Source organism: Macrobrachium nipponense, chromosome 39 (genome assembly GCF_015104395.2).
Source record: "Macrobrachium nipponense isolate FS-2020 chromosome 39, ASM1510439v2, whole genome shotgun sequence".
Taxonomy (NCBI): domain Eukaryota; kingdom Metazoa; phylum Arthropoda; class Malacostraca; order Decapoda; family Palaemonidae; genus Macrobrachium; species Macrobrachium nipponense.
This window is the reverse complement of record NC_061099.1, coordinates 22,003,181-22,024,119: the sequence shown is the minus strand read 5'-3', so window position 1 is coordinate 22,024,119 and position 20,939 is coordinate 22,003,181. Positions and strand designations below refer to the sequence as shown.

Genomic DNA, 20,939 nt, shown 5'->3' with positions numbered 1-20,939 from the left:
CTCTTCAAATGTTTACAGTCAAAGTTCAGTAAATAAATAATAAGTTTCACAGTGTGAGCTTTGTGAATATAAAAAATGAAAATAATTAATTGAAATGTATATTCTTTGAACTTATTGTAATATTATAGCAAACATTCATATGTATTTTAATATATTGCTTACAATTTATCCATCTATTTATCAATTTGCCAATACCTTTTTTAATATGTGATCTCTTGTTTCTGTATCTCTTATTACCTTCTGTCACTTCTTTCAAATGAACATTTGAACACCATTATATTTATTCTTTGGAAACTTGAATTTCAAGTCACTGGCCCCTGTGTATGGGCCTGTTCCGTATGTATAGGGTTCATATTCTGGATAATAATAATAATAATAATAATAATAATAATAATAATAATAATAATAATAATAATAATAATAATAATAATAATAATAATAATAATAATAATAATAATAATAATAATAATAATAATCTTTGGAAGCTTGAATCTCATGCCGGTGGTGGCCATTTTTGTATATTGTTATGAGATGCAGTTAGATTTTCTCTTCTTCTTCTTCTTCTTCTTCTTCTTCTTCAGATGAACCCTATTCATATGGAGGAAACCCAAGAAGGGAACAATGACTCGAAATTGAAGCTACCAAGGAAATGTATGTTCCTTGAAAAGAAGCAAAAGAAAGCAACAGGAACTATAGCAAAAAAAATAAAATAAAATAAAAAAAAAAGATCAGTTATCACATAAGAAAATTTAGTGAACAAAATAATAAACATATAAAAGTGTGAGTCATTTATCAAAATACAAGGTGAATACAGAAGTAGATGAGTTTAGAATACACACACACACACACACACACACACACACGTACACACACACAGACACATACACACACACACACAAACACACACACACACACATATATATATATATATATTTATATATATATAATATATATATATATATATATATATATATATATATGAATTTTTTTCTCACATCATCGTGATTCATAGAAGAGATCAGTTAATGACGAATACGACAAAAAAATTATAACAACTAAACAAATAAGCATACAGTGTAAGAAAAGTATTATCATACAGGTGAATCACATAAAGAAGAGATCTTTATTAGAAAAGAAAAAATAGCGACAGAAAAAAAATTAAAAATAATGAATATATAAAATGTGAAAGTCAGTTATTAAAAGTAAATTTGAATTTTTTTTATGGTAATAATACATTGCATCAACGCTTGAACTCTTGAAGTTCCAGCCGCACATCCTGAGGGAGACTCCTACACAGTCCAACGTGTGAGGATTAAGAATTAAACTTTGTAACGAAATAAACACGCAACATATGGGGCCATAGACAGTACCTATGGGTGCCGCAAGGTTGCCATGGATTTTGTCTTAGCTAGACCATCTCAATGAACATAAAAAAAAAAAAATTAATAAAAAAAAGGGGGGCGTCATCTGACCTCCCTACTTACTCGGGGCGCGTGCTAAAATCTGTGGTCACATAGAGCGTTGTTTCACCAACGAAAATAAAATAAATACTCTATATTTTACAAGAAATAAATTTTATTTACTCTTTAACTTACACATGACTTATTTTTTACATTTGCATTCAAACAAAGAATTCCTAAATATTCTATCCTAAAATTCCAGTCTCTTTAACTCAACGCCAAAGACCTTTTTCAGACCTTTTTAAGTCTTTCTTAACACACCCCCTCGCCCACAACAACAACAAAGTCGTTTGTAGGCTTACTCCCCAAGTAACCAAAAAAGTATGCAGAGGTCTTCATAATTATTATTGTGTCAAACTCATATAGTATATATATATATATATATATATATATATATATATATATATCTATATATATATATATATATGTATGTAAGTATGTATGTATATATATATATATAATATATATATATATATATATATATATATATATTATATATATATATGTGTGTGTGTGTGTGTGTACTCATGCGATATGGTGGGGTGCCATGGTAATAATTAAATGAGTTAGGTTCTCGTCACTAAAAAGAAAATGTGAGAACCACTGTATATTAATTCATGACCCTGCAAAGCCGTTATTAATTAAACGACTTGGGGATATTTACACCCGCATGGTTCTGTTTACGTAAGCAATCTCGCGCTTCTTGGAAACGAAGGAGGAACTCGGAATACGTCGCCGTCCAGAATACGAATGAAAGAACGAAATACAGAATTCACACCAAAGGCCAGGAAAGCGCTGGTGGAGCCTACGATGAGGTCATTGAGCGCTGAAAGGAGAATCATCGAGAGCAGAGAGGCTTTACAGATTGACTTATAGATCTTAGACATAATGCCAAGCACTGGGGCAACTAAGACCATTCAGCGCTGAAACGGAAATTTGACAGTGAAAGGTTTGAAAGGCGTAACAGGAGGAAAACCTCGAAGCAGTTGCACTATGAATTATTAACAGAGGGTGGACAATAAGATGGAAAAAAGTAAATATTCACGGAGGTGCTGTATAAGGAATGAAAGGGGTTACAGCTAGGGGTCTTAGGAATGGACGCTGTAATGCCTACAGTGCACCGCGTGAGGTGCATTGATGGCACTGTCCCCCCTATGGGGAGGCAGACTTTGAGAGTCGTATTTTAAACTTCGCTGATCGATGACCTGACCTGTTACCGTGACCTATGACCTTTGAAAAGCCGAAATTGTCTACCTTCAAAAACGAGTATGATAGTTTTAAAGACGACTTTTCAGAAGGCCTGACCTGACCTGTTACCTTGACCTAAGACCTCTGGAAGCAATTAAAGTCGTATATTAATTTAGCAGTCGAAAATGCATGTCTTCAATAATGAATATGATGATAAACTCATTATTCTAATACAGGATTTGCCGAAAGCCCACCTCACAAAATTTCATCCAATTTCTGTTCTTCAGAAATATCCCACAAACTTAAACACTAACACACACAAAAACACACACACACACATAAATCCGTCAAAAATCAAAACACATTTCTCCCCTCCCAGCGGTCGCACACAAAAAAAAAAACACACACACACACACACACACAATAACATTGCAAAGGTTAGTGGCAGGAAAATCCATTTGATTAACTAGGTCCCAGTCGAGAAAAAACGGCCAAAACCGATTTAGTCCGGTAATACCTGACTACTGTGTCATGTACTAATTTCTGGATTGAGCCACCCACTCCAGTTACTTCACATACAGCGGAGGGACGTGCACGTCACCCTAACCGCCCCCTCCCCCTCTCTCTCTCTCTCTCTCCTCTCTCTCTCTCTCTCTCTCTCAAGCATACAGATAGTTATTGCAAACGATGAGAAATCGGATGAAACCAAGGTAATATCCGGTGTGCCACAAGGTACGGTGTTAGCTGCAATACTGTTTGTTATTATGATTGAAGACATAGACAGTAATGTTAAGGATTCGGTAGTGAGTAGTTTCGCTGATGACACAAGAATAAGTAGAGAAATTACTTGTGATGAAGATAGGAACGCTCTACAAAGAGACCTTAACAAAGTATATGATTGGGCAGAGTTAAATAGGATGGTATTTAACTCTGATAAATTTGAATCAATAAATTATGGAGACAGAGAAGGAAAGCTATATGCATATAGGGGACCTAATAATGAGACAATCACAAATAAGGAAGCAGTTAAAGACCTTGGTGTGATGATGAATAGGAACATGTTATGCAATGATCAAATAGCAATTCTTTTGGCAAAATGTAAAGCAAAAATGGGAATGTTGTTACGGCACTTCAAAACAGGAAAAGCTGAACACATGATTATGCTTTATAAAACATATGTTCGTAGTCCACTTGAATATTGCAATATGATATGGTACCCACGCTATCAAAAGGATATTGCACAAATAGAGAGTGTACAAAGGTCCTTTACAGCTAGAATAGAAGAAGTTAAGGACCTTGACTACTGGGAAAAACTGCAATCCTTAAAATGATATAGTCTAGAAAGGAGAAGAGAACGCTACATGATAATTCAGGCATGGAAACATAGAAGGAATAACAGAAAATATCATGGAACTAAAAATATCAGAAAGAGCAAGCAGAGGTAGATTAATAGTGCCCAAAACTATACCAGGAAAAATAAGGAAAGCACACAGGACATTAATCAACTACGCACCAGCATCGATAATGCAGCGTCTATTCAATGCGTTGCCAGCTCATCTGAGGAATATATCAGGAGTGAGCGTAGATGTGTTTAAGAATAAGCTCGACAAATATCTAAACTGCATCCCAGACCATCCAAGATTGGAAGATGCAAAATATACCGGAAGATGTACTAGCAACTCTCTGGTAGACATTAGAGGTGCCTCACACTGAGGGACCTGGGGCAACCCGAACGAACTGTAAGGTCTGTAAGGTAAGGTACCTAACAGTTCATGAACCAGACCGGTCCTGTTTCATGCATAGCAATTTCCTCTTCATTAATAACAATGCAAAGACAAAAAAATCATTCCCACAAACCACAATGATACGTAACTTTAAGCAACTTATGAGATTTCTTCAACTATCCTTCAAGCACAGAGACTATTATTATTATTATTATTATTATTATTATTATTATTATTATTATTATTATTGTTGTTGTTGTTGTAGAGAGAATAATTTCACCAGTACTGAAATGACCCATTACGTAGTTTTTTTCTCCAATTCAGTTCCTGTCACGCACGAAACAGGAAGTAAGGATATGCAAATTATGTGTTTATTGCATGCATGCATAAATACACATGTATGTCTGCATGATGAAATATATATATATATATATATATATATATATATATATATATATATATATATGTATGTATATATATACATATATATATATATATATATATATATATATATATATATATATATATATATATATATGTTAAAGAAGATCAAGGGCAGGAACACGAAGAGATTCACATTATCCTTTAATCCTACGTTTCGTGACAACATCGCCACATCTTCTGGGATTTTTTCTACAAAATAAAGTATAAAATGTTAACATAAAATAAGAGCTGATCACAAGATCCAATAGTTGAAAAGTAAAAACAGTTTAATGGTAAAATTACAACTCTCATACTTAAATTACATGCACACTTGATTAAAACAGACCAGAAACACCAAACAACTTACAAATGACGAGAAGAACATTTAAAAATTTCAGCTAAATTACACAAACATAAAAGTAATAACCATATCATAAAAAGTAAAAAGTCTATATTCACAAAACCACTGCCAAAAACAGCTCAACACTTAATTAACCAACCTTTCAGCATCAAAGATAAAAACACACTAAAAGTAAACAACGTCAAGAGGCACAAGGAATGACAGAATAATTATACTAAAAACAATGGGACAGCAGAGGAATGGTTGTTTAAAGTTGGAACTCGTAGTTTGATGTTCAGAGTTTCCAAAATCAATGTACATATTTTTGTATAATAAATTTTCAAGAATGATTTCGTATTATAAGCTGAAATAATGTTTGAAGTAGGGAGAATTGAATACAGGTATATAAATAACACGGGTATATATATATATATATATATATATATATATATATATATATATATATATATATATATATATATATCAGATGCATACATGCATCATATATAGTCATATTACATTTCCGTGATTCATAGACTTGCCTGGACCAGGGATCGAACCCATAGATCCTTTCAAATCCAGGAACGTCAGTGAAGCTTTTACCTTAGGTAAAAGCTTCAACTTCGGTTAAGCATATATGAAAATATATTAATTCCGAGGTAGAGCGAATTAGATATTAAAGGACATTGTAGCTCGATATACATACATATATATATATATATATATATATATATATATATATTTATATATACTATACATACACTCATACATATATATATATATATATATATATATATATATATATATATATATATATATAACATCACACGAACATAAAAAAAAGACTACCGCGAAAAAAAAAAGAGTACCAAATGAACTGAAGTTTAGAGAAAGACAATAATAAGAATTCGTGAGCGAACCACAAAAGAATATACAGGTCAACCCACGCGCAGCTTTCGCTCGGATAGCCGTTATTAATGTGACGTCACTAGGTTCAACAACTGAGACACGTGTCCTCTCTCGCTCGTTTTCTTTCTCTCTCTGACTGCTTATTCATAATCACGTTTAATTATACTGTTATTATTATTATTATTATTATTATTATTATTATTATATCTGATATTAATATTATAAAATAATGATAATAATAATAATAACAAGCAGCCACGACCAACAACAACAACAATAATAATAGTAATATCAGGAGTATTACAATAATAATAATAATAATAATAATATTGCTATGATTATTATTATTCTTTTATTCTTGATACTATTATAATTATTATTATTATTATTATTATTATTATTATTATTATTATTATTATACTCTTTATATTATTATTGTTTTTATTATTATGGTTATCATTATTATTATTATTATTAATTATTACCGTTATCATATATGATGGAGGCGATTTATATTTATACAATGGTGACCTCTCAATAATCATATCTGGAAATTTAAGAAAAAAAAATATGCTAAGGTGCAAAATTGATCAGACGACAAGTTGGTGCGAGTTAAAATTCTGTAGGCCTTGGGACCAATATGACCTTGAGACAGAGCAAGGCCTGAGACAGATTGAGTAGGAGAGAGATGGATGTCTGACCTTCTGGCCCGCTCATTACAGACTGACCATAGGTTCAGTCTAGGACCTCTTTTGAACCTATTGACGTCATGGATGCGCAAACGACAAAAATTTCGAGCGGCCATGGGTTGACCTGGTATTCTATTGGCCTTGCCACATCTTACCTGTCCAACGAAATCCTCCCACAGAGACACAGACACCAACACAACACACACACACACACCCACATGCACGCACGCCCAAACGCAGACCTTGAAAGCAGAGGGAGGGAGAAAGAGTGAGATAGAGAGGGAGCAAGCAAGCAATCACATGCAGAGCCGAAAATGCATCCTCTCTCCTCCTCGCCTGCTTTGCAACTGAAAGATCGCAGAGACGCAGACTAGGCCAGGGTTGCCAGATTTTCAAGGCTAAAAGTTGCCAATGATTGCTAGAAAAGTTGCCAAAAGTTGCCAACCTCCCTTTTCCACTAATAACCCTTGATTAATTTAGCCAAAAACATCCTTCCTTAATGCATTTTCTCTAGTTACCTGTGCATTTGCCATAAAATGAGAGAAACTTGAATTTCACAAGGTATCATAAATCGTTGTGTTGAAATTTTGTACTGATACAAATAGTAGTTTTCGATTTGCATTTATTATCTCAGTAAGGGGTGTCATTTAGGGGGGGGGCAACTGTCCCCCCCCCCTTCACGCCCCAAGCCCCAATAAGTAACAACAGCTGATTTTCCATTATTCCTGCCAAAATTCAAATGTGTTATCACATTAAGTTTACCTATCTATCTATTGCTCCCACGTGAGGATGAGATAAATAAACAGTAGTGGGAGTCTATGGATTTTGTTGAAATACCTTTTGTGTCAATGACAGGGCTTAGGCCTACACGTCAAATTCTTATATTTTGAGGCAATGACAGGGCATAGGGCCTACACGTCAAATTCCTTATCAATTTGAGGCAATGACAGGGCTTTAGGCCTACACGTTCAAATTCTTATATTTTGAGGCAATGACAGGGCATAAGCCTACACATCAAATTCTTATATTTTGAGAAAATGACAGGGCATAAGCCTACACGTGAAATTCACATATTTTGAGCCAATGATAGGGCATAACCCTACACGCCAAATTCATATATTTTGAGGCAATGACGGGATAGGCCTACACATCAAATTCTTATATTTTGAGGCAATGTCAAGGCATAGACCTCACTATTCTTATATTTTGATACAGTTTTAAGCATAGACCATACATAAAATTCTTATATTTTGAGACATGACAGGGCATGGGCCTACACGTCAATTTCTTATTGCAAATGGTTTTCTAACCGTATCTGTTGGAAATAGGGTAGTATATCTTGTTATTAATATAGTAGTTTCAAGTTGAAACTTTCAACTCCACGATATATAATGTAAGTATACAGTGGAATGTACACTTATAAAGAAGATTACATACACACATATGCGTGGATGGCCAATCTTAGGACTGTCTCAGCCTTACACCAACTATTAAACTGCTTTCAATGAACTATACTGAAAATATATTTACTAAAGGGTATAAATTATATTGCTGTGACGAGTAAATATAAGCTGCTGTAGTGTTTCTATGAGAATGAAGGCTATGGTAGGAAGGCATCATAAGATTAGAATTAGAAAAAGTATGACAGCTGAAGTTATGTATGAGAATGATCCAAACCAGTCTGCGACTGCGAGTAGCCCATGATTCATTTGGTTTTGGGGCATTCTTATTGAGTCAGTTTCTCTCTCTCTCTCTCTCTCTCTCTCTCTTCTCTCTCTCTCTCTCTCTCCTCTCTCTCTTTGTTTGTTAGGAGAATATTCTAGCGCAGACAATATTTATAAAGATCTGATTACTTTTGATTGAAGCATTACTAAATTTCAGTTAAGAGTAGGTGGATATTCTTTGCGCCAATATTTTTTATGAATAGGCCTATGTTTATTCTGCAATGTTAGGATACCATATGAAAAATTTTGGAAGACACTACAAGCACTATAACAGCAGCAACAAAAACAAGAATAAACACAAGAACCAAAATAAAACAGTTGAATATAAGGATAGGCCCTATAATTCCAAACGTCATAAGATGCGTAAACCGACAAAAGGCATACTCCCTTATCGGTCTACGTAAATTTTATGATCGTGTTATCGAGAAAGGAGATACTATACACACAGACACAACAATAAATCGTACTAATATCACATAACTCTATGAAATCAAGCAAAATATCACAGCAACTCTCCAACACAACACAACAAACGTGGCTGTGGCGGCAAAAACGTCGTTCTTAATTCTTGATTACTCAGGTCAGAGTGGAGGTTTGACCTTTGTATTGGCAAGAAATTAATTATTTCAAACTATTCTGGCTGTGATGGTAAGCGGCAAAGCATAATTGTGGACTTTGCAGTAGAAATTTTGCAACAATCGTTCAGAAAAGCAACAATATATTGTTGATAACCGAAAGTTGCCAACAAGTTGCCAATTTCGGTAGTAGTTGCCAACCACAAAATTCTGTTGCCAACCACCTCAGAAAGTTGCCAACTTTCATGATTTTGGCACCAAAGTTGCCAACTTGGCAACCCTGCAGTGAGACTACACTCCCAGTCTATAAACTGGTTCACTTAAGGTGGATTCTTGCTTGAACCCTATGACTACTACACTTTTGCTTGGCGGCCTCTGACTGGCTGGCAACGGGAGGTAGGCGGGCGGTTTGCTCAGTGTCTCATATTGTCGTATGGAGCGACAGTTTTACTATGCCCTGATCGCATGAATAATGCAAAATCCGATGATAAGTAAAAACAGTTATAAAGAATGAAATGCTTCTCTCTTCACTTTTCATCGTTGTAATTCCTTTGTGCTTTATCTTACTGATTTCAGGAAATCATGATTTAGTTGTACAATACCGAATCCTATGGCATGACCAAAACTTTCCTATCTTTCGCAAAAGGTGAGATAAAGAGATAAATGAAGAAATACAAACATATAACTAGTTTTCTAAGCTGCAGACGAAAATACGAGACACTGAGCGAGCCGCCTAATTCCGGGTACCAGCCAATCAGAGGCCGCCATAGTTAAACAGCTCTGAGTGTCTGTGACTGGCTGTTTTGGTGAATGACCAGACCGCTGGTGCTTGCAATGTCCCTGGTGCCATTAATATTTCCGGCGCAAGCAATACCTCTGGTGTTTGCTAAATATCTCGTGCTGTCAATACCTGGTGTTTGCAATAAATATTGTGGTTGCAATATCTCTGGTGCCTTTAACATTTCCGGCGCCTGCAATATCTCTTATGCTTGCAATATCTCCGGTGCTTGCTAAATCTCCCGTGCTGGCAATATCTGGTGTTTGCAATAAATAAGGTGCTTTCTATCTCTCTGCTGCTCGCAGTACTTCTGGCACTTGCAATATCTCTTGTGCTTGCAGCATCTCTGTTGCTCGCAAAATCTGTGGTGTCTTTATTATTTCTGGTGCTTGCAATATCGCTGGTGATTGCAAAATCTCTGGTGCTTGCATCTTTGGTGCTTGCATCTTTGGTGCTTGCAATATATCCGGTGCCTGCAATACGTCATGGTCAGTTTCAAGCAATAAGCTAATAATTTTCCAATATGCTAATTTACCTTCAGGGATTTTGTAGACCCAAGCAATTCAAACGATTTGTAAAAGCAAAAGCAAAAGTTATATTGGTGGGATTTTACAATTGGGTGTCTCGTTGTTTGCAACGCTTTGTGGGCCTCCAATTAAACCTAACCTTTTTTTTTCTTTTCTTCTTTTATTGCTTTTACTTTTTTCGGGTCGTGGGAAGGAAAGTTACCTTAAGAAGGCCCCTCTCTCTCTCTCTCGTCATCTCTCTCGTCTCTCTCTCTCTCTCTCTCTCTCTCTCTCTCTATATATATATATATATATATATATATATATATATATATATATATATATATATATATATATATATATATATATATATATAAAGGTTTTTTGCCACGAAGGAAAAAAATGAAAAAGCGAGATAGCCAAGTACTTTCGGTCCTGTACGGACCCTTTACTGAGGCAAACTGACTTGACAGAGAACAACATAGTCAAAAGAAAGCTTAATTATACATAGCATCACGTTTTATATACTTCGTGATCAAGCTATTCATATATTTACATGAGGAAGTATCTCTCTCTCTCTCTCTCTCTCTCTCTCTCTCTCTCTCTCTCTATATATATATATATATATATATATATATATATATATATATATATATATATACATACATATATATGTATATATATATATATATATATATATATATATATATATATATATATGTATATATTATATATATATATATATATATATATATATGTATGTATATATATATACACATATATATATGTATATATTTAAATGAAGAAGTCTCTCTCTCTCAACATCTAAGTCAGTGCTTCCCAAACTTTTCCAGTACGTGACCTCTTTCAGTAGTACCAAACCCACCATGACCCATCCTTCAAAAGCTTTCTGAAAATGTACTAACTTCCAATGGCGCAGATACATTTCAAACATCAAATCAAAGATTACCCACAGCAGAGAGAGAGCAATAACAACAAACAAAAGTGCTTATTAATGTTTATGAACAAGGACTGACTTCATCATGTATTTCAATTAACAAAAATCCCTAAATATCATAAAAGAATTTCCTCAAAATCTTGGATCCTCCTTGACTCGCAGTCTGGGCACCCCTGATTTAATTAAGCGAAGAAGTACGTATTTCTCTCTCTCTCTTTCGCTCTCTCGTAACGGTAAAATGAAGAAGAATATCTCTCTCTCTCTCTCTCTCTCTCTCTCTCTCTCTCTCTCTCTCTCTCTCTCTCTCTCTCATAACATTTAACGGAAGAAATAGCTATTACTTTCTGATTCTTAACATTTAAGTGAAAAAGTCTCTCTCTCTCTCTCTCTCTCTCTCTCTCTCTCTCTCTCTCCGATTTTTCTTACTGTACTGGCTTTCATTTAGTCACATTTAGTCACATTCTTAAGAGAAAAAACTACTGGTCTTGAATAAATAACATAAAAAAGACAAAGAAACCATTAGATCTAAACTCAGATTATATATATATATATATATATTATATATATATATATATATATATATATATATATATATATATAATTACTGCAATGACAGGACTCTTTTTAACCGATGATTTTTACGAAAGCTCACAATGGTTCCCTCAGGGAAGTTATCCGGTGGTATCCCGATTCCCAGGCGCCCCCCCCCCCCCTTCCCAATTGGCATGAATTATCTCGGCTGTGATGAAGGGGCAAATTGTCTTAGGAGTATGTCTGTACCTTACAGTGAAAATGTTTCACGCAGGAGAAAGTTGAGGCTGGATACACTATAACCCGAGGCTACGAAAATTTACGATACATTCAATACAATCCTACCGAACCTAAAATGACATAGTTTTGAGTTACATTCAATTCAAACTTACCGAACCTACAATGACTTTTCTTAAGAGTTACATTCAATATAATCTTACCGAATCTACAATGACTTTTCTTAAGAGTTACATTCAATACAATCTTACCGAATCTACAATGACTTTTCTTAAGAGTTACATTCAATACAATCTTACCGAACCTTCAATGACTTTTCTTAAGAGTTCTTCAATACAATCTTACGAACCTACAATGACTTTTCTTAAGAGTTACATTCAATACATCCTAACGAACCTACAATGAATTATCTAAGAGTTACATTCAATACAGCCTTACCAATGCTACAATGACTTACTTAATAGTTACATTCGAGACAATCCTACCGAACCTACAGTAGCGTATTTTTGAGTTACATTCAATACAATCTTGCCAAACCTACAATGAATTCAGGAGTTACATTCGATACAATCTTACCAAAGCTACAATGATGTATTTAAAAGTTACATTCGATACAATACTCTCGAAGCTACAATGACTTATTTAAGAGTTACATACGATACAATCCTTCCGAACCTACAATGACCTATTTAAGAGTTACATTCGATACAATGTTATCGAGCGCACAATGCCCTACTGAAGAGTTACTTTCGATACAATCCTATCAAAGCTACAATGACTTAATTAAGAGTTACATTCGATACAATCCTACCGAACCTACAATGACGTATTTAAGAGTTGGATTGGATGCAATATTACCAAAGCTATAATGACTTATTTAGCAATAGTGCCAAAGCTATAATGACTTCAGAATTACATTCGATACAATGCTATCAAACCTACAATGACTTATTTAAGAGTTACATTTGATACAATCCTATTGAAACTACAATGACGTATTTAAGAGTTGGATTGAATGCAATATTACCGAAGCTACAATGACTTATTTAATTAATATTTACATTCGATACAATATTACCGAAGCTACAATGGCTTGTTTAATATTTACATTCGATACAATATTACCGAAGCTACAATGACTTGTTTAATATTTACATTCGATACAATATCACCGAAGCTACAATGACTTGTTTAAGTTATAATAAATGCGCCACAGATTTTATCACTGACTTCCTTTCATGATTTTCGTTGATGACAGATAAGTAAAATAAAAAAATAGCATTTATTCATTGCAATCAAAGTGGAAGCATAAATAGCAGCGAGCAACGAACTTTACCAGCCTAATGGGTTACTGAATTACAGAAATAGAGAGCTAGAGAGACATATAATATGAGATTATCGGAAGAATAAACAGCATGTATTTATCACGCAAAGCCTTGGAAGACAAAATAAAAGAATTCATTCATAATTTTGTGCACTGACGTACACGCACACACATATACACACAGCACTCAATCGATGGACTGATATCATTATTAGTATTATTATTCAGAAGATGAACCCTGTTCAAGGCCAATGACTTGAAATTCAAGCTTCCAAAGAATATTATGGCGTTCAATAGGAAGGAGTCCCAGAAGGTAATGGGAAATGCATACAGAAGAGATCACTTCTTAAAAAAATAAAAGATAAATTAACTAATTACTTATAAAGTAGAAAAAAATGTAGGTGAATTATTAAGAGTTCCAACACACGACACGAATAAAGAACCTCTGGAACTAAGAAGTTAGACTTGTAGTTATAATTAAAGAGGAAATTGGCTACAGAAAGGTAGAATTACGGTAAAAGTATAAGAAAAAGTATACAAGTATAGAAAGTAGGTTTGAAATTCCAATTCGGCTTGTAGTTGTAATAAAAGATGAAACGGACTACAGAAAGGCAGTATTGTAGCCCCCCCCCCCCCCCCCCCACCCCCCCCCCCCCCAAAAAAAAAAAAAAAAAAAAAAAATATATACATATATATATATATATATGTGTGTGTGTGTGTGTGTGTGTGTGTGTGTGTGTGTGTGTGTGTAATAACAGATCCAAAAGTAGGTTTGGGACACCAATAAGAAAAAATAAGGCCAACCGGTTGCCGACCAAAAATGCTCTATAATACACTGAATGCAAAATGAACACGAATCAGGCTTCCAAAAAAAAAAACCGAAGACTTCCACGAAGAGGTTCGAAAACTTTCTAACGCCCCCTGGAGCCGGTTCTCCGTCTTATGACAAGAAATAGGAAAATTCTGCAAAATACCAATTCGATTTAATGTAAATCTGGTAAAAAGAAAGTCCCTTATTACTGACCCAATACTAGCTTTGCGATAGCAAAGTTTTCTCAAGACACATTGCTATTATTATTATTATTATTATTATTATTATTATTATTATATTATTATTATTATTATTATTGTTGTTGTTGTTGTTGTTGTTGTCATTCAAAGATAAACCCCTTATTCCTATGGAACCAGCCCACCATAGGGGGTCATTGACTTGAAATTTAAACCTTCAAAGAGTATTATTATTATTATCATTCAGCAGAGCAAGCCCAGTTTATATGGAAGACGCCCACAGAGACCACCAACTTGAAATTCAAGCTTCGAAAGAATATAGCAAGCGTTCATCAGAAAGAAATCACAGAGGGTAATGGGAAATACTAAAAGAAGAGATCACTTATTACAAAAAGATAATCCTCATGGTTAATAATCCAGAGATAACAACAACAACAACAACATCAGAAGTTATAGGAATTTTCCGAAGTTCCTCACTTCCATCGACATTCGACATATCTCCCAGCCGCTTAGTCGTAGGTTTCCTTTCATGTTCCTCCTTGTTTGTCACCTCTCACGACGCCTAAAAGCTGCGGGCGTTGTTTGCAGAGTGGCGTAATGACGAGAGAGAGAGAGAGAGAGAGAGAGAGAGATTCGTTTTAATGTGTATACTGAGGCATACACACAACATGGCACTCTTTTTGAAAACTCTTATGAAATTATGAAAATTAACCTATATGCATTTACGCTTACACCCACACGTATGTGTGTATATACTCATTACACGAGAGAGAGAGAGAGAGAGAGAGAGAGAGAGAGAGATTTGACTGTATATATTTATAAACGATCCTTACCTTACAGACCTTACACAGAGAGAGAGAGAGAAAGAATGAATATTTGCCTTCCACTCGGAAGCCTTTTCAATAGTCTTCCAACCTTTCCCCCTTCCCGTCCCCCTCCCTCTTCCCTACCAACTACATCTAGCAGTCAATACCTCCCCCTGCCCTACTGCCCTCGTTCTTCCCAAACTAATACTTGATCGACGTAGAGGGAAACCCTCTTCCCTATCTCCTTCTGTTCCCTCTACAAAGATTAGGGATCCTCCTTCAGGCAGCTTTTAAAAGGCTGATAGCTCAGGAGGAGGAGGAGGAGGAGGAGGAGAAGGAGGGGGAGACGAAGAAGAATGAGGGCGTTACGTAGAGGGGTGCCTGGGGGTGGGGGCTGGGTCTCTCTCTGTATCTTTTTCCCCTTGGTGGAGATAAAATATCGAGATTGCATCGTTTTTGTTCTTATAAATTTTTTTTAGCTACCTTTTAATGAAATCCTGTTCAGATAAGAACGAAATTAATTATTATGACGTTAAGTAGAGGGGTGCCTGGGGGCTGGGAATTGGGCCTCTCGCTGTTTTTTTCTTTCTTTCTTTTCTTGGCAGAGATAAATTACCAGATTTTTGATTATTTTGTTTCGTTTTTGTATTTTTTTTCAATTCTAGAGGCTACTTTGATTATGAAAATCTGTTTCTATGGAACGAACGAATTTATTAGACATTGGGAGTTTTCTGCCGTAACATATACAAAGTGAAATATTATGTTCATAGTTTAATTAGATAACTGCTGTTATGTTTACTGAATTCTAATTTCCTGGAGGATTTGCTTTAAACTGCCAACGTAAATAGAAGTTCACCTGCCTGACATTTTGGTAGAAAACAGTTCTCAAAAATACTTTTGTGAAATTAAAAAGACACAGATGAATTTTATTGGGTAATGCCGGTGAACACCTTTAGCAGAGCGCTATCAACAAGCTCTTTCAGGACTGATAAGGGCTAAGCTAAACCATTAGTGGCAGATACTAATTGCTGTTTTAAACAGACTGACCTTAAAATGCCTTTTTTCAGAGGAGATATAAGATCATTTCAACTTCAATGCACTATCCTGATTACAGGCAGTAGTTCCCCCGGTTACATCAGTTTCGGGTTAAGTCGTTCCCGACTTAAGACAGTTGCTCCACGGCGCTGTTAACCTGCTTATTTTGGCACTCTAGCCCAGATATACGGTGCTGTTGCTATTTATTTGCCATTATAATTATGATGATTCGGGTTAAGGCGATTTTCGGCTTACAGTGCCCTGCTGGGAAGGGAGCCCCAGCTGTAACCTGAGGACTGAGTGTATTAATAATGAAATTGTTACCTCTTTTCACAACTCAAGTATAAAACTAACTTTTGCTGTTAATATTGCCCACTTTTTAGTAAGTTATAAATTACGCTAAAATGATCTCAACCCTATTTTACTGTGGCTAATAAAAAAAGTACTTGGAATAAGGAAAAATCAAATGAAAATTCCGTAGGTGTTAAAAAGAATCCGAATAATCCCTTGCAAGATCCATATCAAAGTGACCTTTATTGACCTTAGCAAAGTTCAATGAATTACTGGTTGCTTCATAATTTGAGTAATTCTTACTCATTATACTGATTCTTATTCATTATACTGATTTTGTATTGATTCTTGTTCATTATACTGATTTTGTATTGATTCTTATTCAGTATTTATTATATTGATTTTGTATTGATTCTCATTCACTACAGTAATTTTGTATCGATTCTTATTTATTATACTGATTTTGTATTGATTATTTGTCATTATAGTGATCTTGTATTGATTATTTGTCATTATACTGATTTTGAACTGATTCTTATTCACTATTATACTGGTTTTGCTAACTTGACTTTGGACTTATGAAAGTTATCTTGGTGAAAATTATTTCATAAGTTTTCATTATATAAATGACTGGATATCTACTGTCATATCATGAACACATTACTATATAGATAAATAGCATTTACCGCTTTATAGAAAGGAAAGCAGGTATGGCCAATTATTCATAACTCTTTCACGCTCAGGTTTGAAGAAAGATGACAATATCATAAAATAAAAAGGACTGAAGATCCACTTTCTCGTCATAACGCCTTCGCTATAGACAGAAATATGACTTAGAGAGTTATGAAGAGAAAGTAGGAATGGAAAGTTATTCATAACTCTTTCCAGCTCAGCTTCGAAGAAAGATGACAACGTTGTAAAATGTGGTAAAATCCGAATATTAAACTGAAAAATAGGTGACAGTGTCGTGGATAAGAGAAATCTAGCATGAGAGAGAAACTGAAGAAGTTCAATTGAGCTGTTATCTGGTAACAGAAGTAAGTAATCTTCCTCTATTAGCTATAGAGCTAAATAGACTCTCTCTCTCTCTCTCTCTCTTTATCCCCTCCACCTCCTCCTCCACCTCCTCCTCCTCCTCCTACTATTTATCTTTCCTCCCACCTCCCTTCTCTCTCTCTCTCTCTCTCTCTCTCTCTCTCTCTCTCTCTCTCCACCCTCCCGAAACCATCATCAATAACAGCACGGGGTATTACATTTCATCTATAATTGAAGCCAAACAGACTGCGGGGAAAAAATAAAAATAAAAATATAATAAAAAAGGTTCCTAAAGATTTCCAGAGAAACATCAGGTTACTGTGCAATTACGTCTTGATGGAAAAAAGACATATATAGAAAAATAGAGAAAAATGAAAGTTTCTATAGAGACGATACACAAGGAAACGACAAGAAGATTGTTTTGTACTACATTTTTTCAAATGATCAATGAGATTGGAGCGATTTGAATATAATTGATAAAATGATAATTTACCAGAATGATTTTCCTTGAGAGAGTGTCAACCTGTAAATAAAGCTGATCTTCAAACAGCAATGCAAAACTTGGCCTCCGTAGAGTAGCGTTGGTTAAAAGATCTGTCATCCTTTCAAACTCTAGCGCACAACTTGACTTACATAAAGGAACGTCGGTTCAAACATTTTTTCATTCATGCCAATATTTATTTTCATATACTGAAAGAAGAAATCAGTTATTAGTAAAGAAACAAGATGATAACTTAATAAACTAACAGATAAATAGATAAAAATGTAAATAAATTATTAAAATACTGAAAGAAGAGATCAGTTATTAGTAAAGAGAGACAGAAATAGATTAATAAATAAAGGAATAAATTTAAAATTTAAATTTAAAATAATTTATGAATATACCTGACAGAAGAGATCAGTTGTTGGAAAAGAAAGGAGATAAATGAACAGATTAATAGATAAATATATAAAAATGTAAATAATCAATATATAATGTGAATAACACACGACAAGAAAAACAAGGACACAAACATATGCCAATGGGGGTACATAGAACAAACACACACACAAACAAAACTCATTCAACAATGTGGAAGTACACAGAAAAAACGCACACAAAAAAAAAACTCATGCAACAATATCGAAGTACACAGAACACACGCACACACACACACACACTCAAACAAATCTCCTGCAACAATATCAGGTTAAGGGATTTCTTCCCCTGAGAAAGTTGGTCTCAATGACCATCTTGACAAAAGGGAAGAGATAAATAATGAGGACTTTCCTTTTTATTTTTTTGTTACGTGGCCTGTGGACAGGAAATGAGTTGAATCATTGCTTTCCAATTGCCGTTTCTCTCCTTGCAATTGATCTATAATGTCTGTCTCCACTGCACGAAAGGCAAAAAAAAAAAAAAAAAAAAAAAAAAAAAAAAAAAAAAAAAAAAAAAAAAAAAAAAAAAAAGCGATGAATGACTATAATTCATCAATTTTCAGTCTTTTCAGAAACTGATTTTCGTGATTAGTGTAAGTCCTGAGTAAATAAGTGTGCATGTAAGTATATATACTTGCGTATAAACAATATGCAAGTCATTAATAAACGCAAAAGAGGATTTATAACAACTCATGTAATATATATATATATATATATATATATATATATATATATATATATATATATATATATATATATATACATATATATATATAGTATATATATGGCTAAATTTAACCTTGAATAAAATTAAAACTACTGAAGCTAGAGGGCCGCAGATTGGTAAGTGGATCATCCAACCTCTAATCATTTAGCACACCAAATTGCAGCCTTCTAGCCTCATTAGTTTTTATTTTTTTCAAGGGTAAAATTAGACATAATCGTGCGGCTGGCACCACTATTGGCGCCAACAACACAGGCTACCACCGGACCGAGGCTGAAATTTTCATGGGCCGCGGCTCATACATTATACGCTAAACAGACAACTCGATTTCGGGGCATTTTTTACTTGTTTTTATATTGGTGTTTGTATGTAGGTTACGAGTTATTCCGATGTCAGATTATAAGCAGGAATGAGTGCGTGATATTTTTAAGATTAAATGCAAAGAGACTGCTTGAATGAGCTGAAATTATGGTACATTATATTCATAGGCCTAACCTGTAATTATTCCTGAACTATTGCACGCGTCAGCTATATATAAGATCTGAGGGCGGACAGAAAAAGTGCAGACGGACAGACAAATAGCCCTCTCAATAGTTTTCTTACATAAAACTAATAAAAATAATACGAGTTAAGGCAAAAGAAAGCATTGCAACAAGTTAATGTTTTTCGTGAACGATGGGAGCAGAGGTCTCTGCGAACACTTAGATATCATCCAAGAATAATAAAAAATATTGAAAAACTGAGGCTTTGAGACCTGTTTTCTGCGTTTGCTGTGGACGAGGTGGGAAGGAAGTACGAGGCTGACTGTTACCCGAGACCATAACAGCGGGAACAGGTACATGACTCACTGCGAGGACTGTCTTTCACCGAGAATGACATGCATCGAGTATTTCATGTTAGTGAAGTTTTTATTTGCTTGTTTAGTTTGAAAGTGGGATGGAACTGAGACAGTAGGATGTTTGTTTGTATGATGTTTTTACGTTGCATGGAACCAGTGGTTATTCAGCAACGGGACCAACGGCTTTGCGTGACTTCCGAACCACGTCGAGAGTGAACTTCCATCACCAGAAATACACATCTCTAACCTATCAATGGAATGGCCGAGAATCGAACTCGCGGCCGCCGAGGTCGTAGGCAAAGACCATACCAACCACGCCACTGATGCGCTTGAGACAGTAGGATGGGTCCACTTTTAGTTATCTGTAAAAGAAACCTATTGGGATGCCTTTGTCTGCCTGTCTGCACTTACTCTGTCCGCCCTCTGATCTTAACAAGACGTGATTCGTCCTCCAGCTTACTGGCGCTGCGTGTTAAAATATACGATCAAATAGAGCGTTGTTTCACCAACGAAAACTAAAATAAATACGCTATATTTCATCAGAAATAATTGTTCTGTACTGCTTAACATGCACATTATATTTTATTTTTTTACATTTCCAGTCTAACAAATAAATCATAAATATCCTATCCTCAAATTCCTGTATCTTCAACTCATCGTGAAACACTTTTTCAGACCTTCTTAGGCTTTCATTTCCATAGACCTTCCCATAACCCCCCCCCCCAACAACAACAACAACAACTACAATAACAACAACAAAGTAGTTTTTAGGCTTACTCCCCGAGTAAGCCAAAACTACTTAGGCTAGAGGGCTGCAAATTGGTATATAAATAAAAAAAAAACCACCTACATGTGACAATACGAAAACGTTTCTCATAACTGAGAAAAACACAGGTAACAAGAAAAAAGCTCACTTAC

General features: G+C 34.8%; 1 protein-coding gene across 3 annotated transcripts in view; it reads right to left on the bottom strand.

The window, feature by feature from the left end:
• Positions 1-7,073, bottom strand: part of LOC135210195 (arylsulfatase B-like) — a 19,586-nt gene extending 12,513 nt beyond the window's left edge. The window contains exon 1 of one of the 3 annotated variants that reach the window (XM_064243028.1): positions 6,976-7,073. The gene's annotated coding sequence lies outside the window, so the exon portion shown is untranslated. Of the gene's footprint in view, positions 1-6,888 lie in introns of all 3 variants that reach the window. The other 2 variants (XM_064243029.1, XM_064243027.1) reach the window with 2 other exon arrangements.
• Positions 7,074-20,939: the final 13,866 nt, after the last annotated feature.